The 7,750-nt window shown below is 40.3% G+C and overlaps 2 protein-coding genes across 3 annotated transcripts in view; both read right to left on the bottom strand.

The window, feature by feature from the left end:
• The window catches only part of LOC106941424 (zinc finger protein OZF-like), a 22,721-nt gene extending 17,061 nt beyond the window's left edge, over positions 1-5,660 (bottom strand). For both annotated transcript variants that reach the window (XM_015024463.1, XM_015024462.1), the window contains exon 1: positions 5,579-5,660. The gene's annotated coding sequence lies outside the window, so the exon portion shown is untranslated. The remainder of the gene's footprint in view (positions 1-5,578) is intronic.
• LOC106941422 (zinc finger protein 260-like) overlaps positions 1-5,670 on the bottom strand; it is a 15,235-nt gene extending 9,565 nt beyond the window's left edge. Inside the window, exon 1 of the mRNA XM_015024461.1 lies at positions 5,579-5,670. The gene's annotated coding sequence lies outside the window, so the exon portion shown is untranslated. The remainder of the gene's footprint in view (positions 1-5,578) is intronic.
• Between the last annotated feature and the right edge of the window lie 2,080 nt (positions 5,671-7,750).

The following is a 7,750-nucleotide window of genomic DNA, read 5'->3' on the forward strand; positions in this document are numbered from 1 at the left end:
ATGTAAGGTGACCTTGAGTGTCAAGGAAGGTGCCTACAAATAAAATGCATTACTATTATTAAAGGTGTCTGATCTTTTATTGAATCAACAATTCAATGAGGAATGATTAGATAAAAAGATGGTTATTTGAATTAATTGTGATTTTTGCCATGTTTTCATTTAAAAGTTAAAGAAATCCAATGATGGTTAAAATGGGATCACCAACACAAACTCATCTGAAGGTCTTGGCGTTTGATTGTGCTGCCATAAATATTACAGGATCATGACTGAGAATATGCATAAACTTTTATGCTTCGATGGTTCCACACTACCAAAATGGCAACAGAGTTCCTGGATGTAGGAAGACGTGGAAACTTTCTGTTGATCCGTTTCTGAGCTTCACCTAGGATTTGAGTTTGATCAGATCAGAATAAAGTAGTTAAATAAAACGATTGAGTCGTCCTTTTATGTTTATTTAATGCTTCTTGCTGAAGAGTTTTGGTTATCATTATTTGTCAGAGTATAAAGCAGTGTGCATATTTCATATTTGTGCACTGATTTGTGTCTCGCTGCATTCGTGGTTCATGCTCATCTTCATTTTTTGTTTTGTCTTGTTTTAAGTAGTTTTAAAGTTTTTCTCAGTATTTCATTTAATCATAGTTGGCTCATTAATTTGAGCAGCTTGGCTGCATGTCGGTAGTTAAGAGGTTATTTATGGGAAAATTCAGCTGTAAAGTTGGACTACTTTGTTAGTAAATTCTCAGACTAAATTGAAAATAAACGTCTGAGGCCATTCCTTGTATGTGACGAGTTCTTCTGCTGGTATTTATGTTATATTAAATTATTATGGGCTGCGTGGCCAAGGTCTCAATATGGAGTAGAAGTGTTTTGAGGAAGCTCCGACTCAACTTCACCATTATTTCACCCTAAATAATACTTAAATTTCTGCTTAGCATATTTGTAGTGTGCCATCGTATTATGAACAAGATGACGAAGCCCAAAGGTAATAAGAAAGACAAAGGCTCAGGGGATGAGACCCTAGACGACCAGACCAAACTAGCAGGCGTCAAGGTGGCTAATGCCAACACGAGCCCCACGTGCTGTCCGCGTCCATCCGCCACCGATGAGGACGTCCTAGCAGCCATAAGCAAGCTTAGCAGCACGGTCGACATGAGGTTTGTGGAGCTCAATGGATCAATTTCCAGTCTCAAAGCGGCGCTTTCCGATATAAGTGACCGTGTGACATCAACCGAGGCCGCAGTCGTGTCACGGATAGACGGATTTCGGAGCTGGAGAAGCAACATGATAGCCTAGCTGTGCAATGCTCTCAGCAGCAAGCTAAGCTGGAGGATTTGGAGGCAGAATATCCGTATTGTGGGCATACAAGAGAAAGCGGAAAATGATAGACCGACGGACTTTGTCTGCAAACTGCTGCGAGAAGACAACTTTGATCGGCCAATGGAGGTGGATCGGGCACACCGGAGCCTGACGCAGGCTAAAGACGGGAAGGCGAGAGCCATCATTGTCAGGCTGCATTATTTTCAAGAGAAGGAGCGGGTGCTACGGTTGGCGAGGGAGAAGGGTCCTCTGCAGTACGACGGTCGCTTGGTGTTCATCTTTCCCGACCTCACCTCAGCTGTAATGAAGAAACGCCAGACGTTCCAAGCCATCAGGGAGCAATGCAGGGCCAAGGGGACTCATTATGGATTCGGATACCCTGCGCAGTTCCTGGTTACTGTGAATAATAACACTGCTACGTTCGACACTCCAGTGGAAGCCGATAAATTCCTGAGCCGGGAGATCGAGGACTGGCAGTCTGGGACTAAATGAAGCAGGTGGTCAGACTACCCTTCTGTTGTTATGCTTAAAATTTAGAGAAAGTGAGCAATTAAGGATTCTGTCATTGGGTGAGAAATGTCATTTATCTATTTTGATATGTTCATTATGTAGGGTTGAGCGGCTACTCTAGTTGGAAAGATGGGGAGCTGTGTTGCTTGTCTGCCCCCTGGTGGACGGCTAATTCTAGCTTTAAGTTGGGGTATGGAGACACCGCTCCGGGTTCCGTTCAGTTATGTTTGGTAGCAGGGAGGGTTAGTCATGTTACTGGGGGGGCTGTTTCTTGCACATCGGCGTGTTCTGATTATCTTATAATCATCTTCATAGTCATGCAACAGTTACTAAAATGCACACAAATTAATGACAACTGATCCAGATAAACATACTAAGTTAATTTGATTAGCTGGAATGTCCGCGGGATAAATAGTCCTCTAAAAAGAGGTAAAGTTTATGCACACCTGCGTTTTCTCCAGGAAACCCATATTAAGAAAACAGCTGCTAAAGTTGTTAGCCGCTCGTGGGCCTCTCATGTATACCAGTCAAATTTCAGCACAAAAACTAGAGGGGTTGCAATTTTGTTTAAAAAACACACATCGTTCATTCATAAGCAGACAATTTCAGATCAAAGGGGAAGATACGTGATTGTAAGTGGGCTGCTAAATACTGCACTAGTGACACTAAAAAATATATACGGGCCTAATTTTGATGATCCCATCTTTTTCAAGACCTTTTTAATGTAGCGCCGGATTGGGTGGGCTCTAATTTAATTATTGGTGGGGACTTAAACCTAATCCTGGACCCAGATTTAGATAGACAACGCCCTCAGTCCAGTTCAATCAAGAGTGGCGAGTCCCTTAAAAATCTATTACAATCCCGTAATTTGGTTGGCATTTGGAAACTACTATATACGTTTCTAAATTACTGGTACAAGTCAAGTAAAGATACTTTGAGTTAGGTGATAAACCCCATAAGCTATTAGCCGTCAGCTACAATCACAGGCCTCTAGAGCCAAACATCGCATTAAGCTTGAAGATGGGACCTTACTCACAGATCCGGATAAAATCAACAACCGCTTTGCAGACTTCTATGCTAGTGTTTATCAGTCACAGGGAAAACTAGACTTTGGAAATATGGAAAGTTTTTTTGAAAATTTGAATTTGCCAAAACTACCGTCGGATTCAATTGAAGCACTGGAAGCCAGTATAACTTTACAGGAAATTTAATCTGTCATCTTGACCCTTCCCAACAACAAAGCGCCTGGTCCTGACGGCTTTAGTGTCGAGTTCTTCAAAATATTCAGCCCCAAATGATCACCTCTACTTTACGTATGTTAAACCACTCTAAGCAAGCGTCAAGACTGCCTCCCACTTTAAACTGAGCCAATATTTGGCTCATTCCCCAACCCGGCCGAGATCCAGAGGTTGTTTCATCCTATCACCCAATTTCATTGTTACCTCTAGAAACAAAAATCCTTTGGAAAACTGTAGCCAATAGACTCAAAAAAATACATAGGTTTAATCATCCACCCGGGTCAGACTGGCTTTATGCCAGGTAGGCATATGTTTTTTAATCTGAGTCATCTTTAAAAAGCATGGGAGGGCGAGTTAGAGCAGCAGGTATCTGAGGAAGCATACAAGACTGTTCAGTCAATGCCAGACAATCTCATCCAGTTCAAAACAATACATGGACTCCATTACTCCAGGGAGAAGCTGAGCACTTTCTTTACAAGCGTGTCTCCAATTTGTAATCGTTGTCAGGCTGCTGTTATTACTTGACACACTCCTTCTGCTTCTGTGTTCAGCTTCACTCATTATGGAAGAAAATTTTTCACTTTTTTCCCCTCCAACAGCTTCTGGAAAACAATGGGACCCAGAACCACTTATTGCCATCGTTGGGGACTTCATTGCTGTGCGACCAGCCACTAAAGATGAGAAAATGGCTGTTTTGTTTGGTACGGCGATTGCTATAAGGTTGATTTTGAGATTTTGGAAGAAGGACTCTGTGCCCACATTTGATCTGTGGTTGGGGGAACTAGCAAATACTCTGCATCTGGAAAGACTGAGATATTGCAATGAAGATGGTCAGTGTGTTTGAGAAATATGGGACCTTGTACTAAAATTCCTTCAATGAAAGACTGTTGATGACAGACCCGCCATTGTTTAGCAGCTTGTGTAACTGTCATGTTTTTGTTTTTTGTATGCTTGTGGAATGATTTGGATCAATTGGTGGTGTATTTATCATGTTGTCTTGACTGTGTGTTCTCTGATGTGCCGATGTGGTGTGTGTGGGGGATGGGTGGGAATTTGATCTGTTACGTTAATATATGCATGTCAATTTGGAAAAAACTCAAAATAAATATTAAAAACAAAAAATTATTATGGGCTTACCTGGTTTTGCAATTGGAGGTAAAATTGGCCAGACTTGGAGTTTTTTCCTCAGAGCCCAACTGAAAAGCTAACAGCAGCAGGCCGCTAACAGCAGCAGGCCGCTAACATCCGAGATGTGGTAAAAACTGAGTAACCAGCAAACATCAGAGGACAGAAAGCAGATCCCAGCTGCTGCAGAGGAGAAGCATGTTCAGAGTTTTAATAAACCAAGGCTTTTCAAAGTGTGGAGCGCCCCCTGGAGGCTGGCAGAGCTCGTCAGTTGGGCTCTGAGGAAAAAACTCAAACAAGTAAAGTAACAGAGACCATCTAGCCAACTTTACCACGTCTATGTCAGACAGAAAGGAAAGATTTTCACCACCTAAAGCTGCAGTGAGGAAGGAAACAGAAGGCCTGATCTGAAAATAGTTCAAGTACTTGTGCAAAGAATTAGTGGTTAAAGGAGCCAAAGTGGTGCAGACGGCCCTGTGTAAAAAAAACATTACATATGCTGCTGGCTGTCGTCATGGAGAGTCAGAGCAGAAAGATGAAGGTGAAAGTCATGGTGCTGCTGGAGGTATAATAATAATAATAATAATACATTTACAATACAACAATAAAAACAATTGGCAATAAAAAAACAAAGAAAGTAAATAAAGCTGTAAACCACTGTAACTCCGTCCTTACGCCGCTACACGCTGTCCCACTCTGTCTGGCCAATTTTACCTCCAATTGCAAAACCAGGTAAGCCCATAAACATTTATTTTATTTAACTTATAAAAGCATAACAGACTTATGCTTCATAAAAGTAAAAATAAAATAACCAAGGAGTCAGCAACTTTTTCAACTCAAACATCAACAACAAAAAGTCCCTGAGTTACAAAAAAGATTTTATTTTAAATATGAACTCAATTAATGTTTTTTTTTACAGCAGGGTGCAAACAAATAAGTGAGTTTTGGTTAAATGTTGGATGTTTCCAGCAGCAGACATGAGCAGCTCTGGTGTTTCTCCTCAACCCGTAACTGACTGATTTCCATCAGCTGCCCAGATGAGTTCAGATCAAACAGAACCGGAGCAGGTCCAGCTGCTCCGAAACGTTGGAATATCAGCCAGACGTCTTTGCTTCGTGTCATTAAGTCTCTCTCTTTTTAAAAAACTTATTTCTCAATAGCATTTGGTCCCATTTATGTTTTTTTTCATTGTCATAGTTTGATTTTACGCATTTATTTTATGTTATTTAAATGTAATTTATACATTTAATTTTGATTCAAGGACCACTTTCTGTGTTTTATTTAATAAAAGAATGAATCTCCTTTTTAAACATTCAGGTTCATTAATGCAACAGAAACCCGTTTATATCGAGGTGAAGCAGAAGCCAGGTTGGATCAGCAAACATTACCTGCAGGCTCCGAGCTGAAGATCGAGCTCTTCCTCCTGCGATGTTGAATATTTCAGCAGTTAGTCTCTCTCTGATTGATTCTCTCTGAAGATGAAGATTAGCCGAAGATATTGTCACTGTAGACTCTGAAATATTCAGCTCACACGGCGAAACCGCCTTCTAGCCGACAAAAGCCACAATGAAGCCTGGAAGCTAACGCTGCTAACGCCTTGCTGGTAACTTCCGGCGGAAGTCTCACACGGAGATGTCACCCAGAAACAGGCAACGTGCTTTTAAGTTCCCCCTGCAACTACAAATATCAAATTTTGTCCAGATGCTACACTGAACAAACATGTAAAGCCCCATGTCAAATATAAGAGTTTTATGAACATTTGGGTTACGCAATTTATAGAGAAACTCAAAATACATTTTCAGTAATTACTGATCTTCATATCGGCATTAATAACATCGTGGTTCGGCCGTTTGTAGCGAATTTACAGTCCTTTAAGAAGGACCTCTGCAGCAAACAGGAAGGGGCGGGACGGACCGCTGTCAGTCTCATACCTTATTTGGAAATGGGACCATTGCTATCTGGAAGCGAAGGGGGCGCTATTTCCTATACTTCCGTTTTTATTTTCTTTTGAAATCTGTGATTATTTTCACCTTTAGGAAGGATTTTCACTCTCAGCATGTATCATAACTTCAATCTTTTATTTACGTAAGCGCAGCTCACAGTTTTTAGCAAATTCTGTAGTTTTCGGTGTACTTCTAAATCTGCTCCTTAGTCACATCTTTTCGGGCCTGCTACTGCCTCTAGTGGCCCGGGTGTGGTAGCACAACCAATCTAATTACATTACTAAATCAGAATAACACAAAGTCTTTATTATTTATTATTAATTCTGACATTACTGGCACAGTAAAAGATAAATTCCCTCACAAAACAACATACCTTTCCATTTTCTTAAGGAAGTAGAGCTAATTAAATGACATAAACAAAACCTGAAAGTGATTCCAGTTTCTCTTGATGGCCAACCTGTTGAAACTGGCAAATTTTAAATTCCTTGTGTCATTCCTGGACAGTCAGCTCAACTTTGCTGAAAACACAGACTATATCTTTAAGAACTGTTCTCAGAGACTCTATCTTTTAAGAAGACCCAGTGATCTTAGGGTGACCCAACTTGAGGTTGTATACAACCTCTAGTTGTACACGACTAGAAAAAGTTAAAACTCAAGTTTTAACTTTTCATCTTCTCGGCTGGTTTGGTCACATGAGCTGCAGATTAACAGACAATATTTTAAGAATACTTTGAATGGCAGGTATAACAGCAGGTAAATGGCGGTGACACCAAAAACATCTCTGTCTCAACTGTTTGCTGAAAGAACATGAAAGATGGGAGGAATATCTTAGCAGAGAGCGTCCATCCTCTTTATTCATCAGTTTGACCCTCTGAGCTCATGAAGGTGTTGCTGTGTTCCTCTGGCAATAAGAACATTTATTGATGGTGCAATAATTATTCTTAACCAAACTAAATGATAACATTTACCTACAGCGTGCCAAGTGTTTTACTCTATTCACAAATTGTTGATAATCAATCAATCAATCAATCAATCAATCAATCAATCAATCAATCAATCAATCAATCAATCAATCAATCAATCAGTCAATCAGTCAATCAATCATATCTTTATTCCAGACACTAAAAAGGTCCATAGAAAAAAGGTAAAAACAAGCAAAATAAAAGAAAACTAAAAATAAACATGACATGATATTATTCACCGAGTCACAAATAAATGATGACGCCAATGATTCCATCTTCTTGAAGAGAATCTCACAGCACTAAAAGCAGGATTTACTAAAATTGCAATTGTATTATTGCATGACACAGATAATCTACACATGCATTTATACATAATATTCCTGAGCTCAGCTGCATATGTGGGAACAGCATTATGTACAAACTTATGGCTAGCACTGCTCCATCTAGGCACTTTGAGTAGGAGCCTCATGCCATCATTGTATGCCATATTTTTGTTCCCAGGGTTTAAAAACCCAAGATGCTTCCTGATTTCTGTGATTTTATCACCAGGAGCTACGATAAGCGTCTCGGTCCTGCCTGAGGTGGTTGTCATTCAGACAGATTTTAGTGCCAGACAGGCAGTTACTGAGTTCAGTCAATTTATACAATTCAGAGG

Source organism: Poecilia latipinna, unplaced genomic scaffold, assembly GCF_001443285.1.
Source record: "Poecilia latipinna isolate Pla-1442-1.1 unplaced genomic scaffold, P_latipinna-1.0 Scaffold3662, whole genome shotgun sequence".
Taxonomy (NCBI): domain Eukaryota; kingdom Metazoa; phylum Chordata; class Actinopteri; order Cyprinodontiformes; family Poeciliidae; genus Poecilia; species Poecilia latipinna.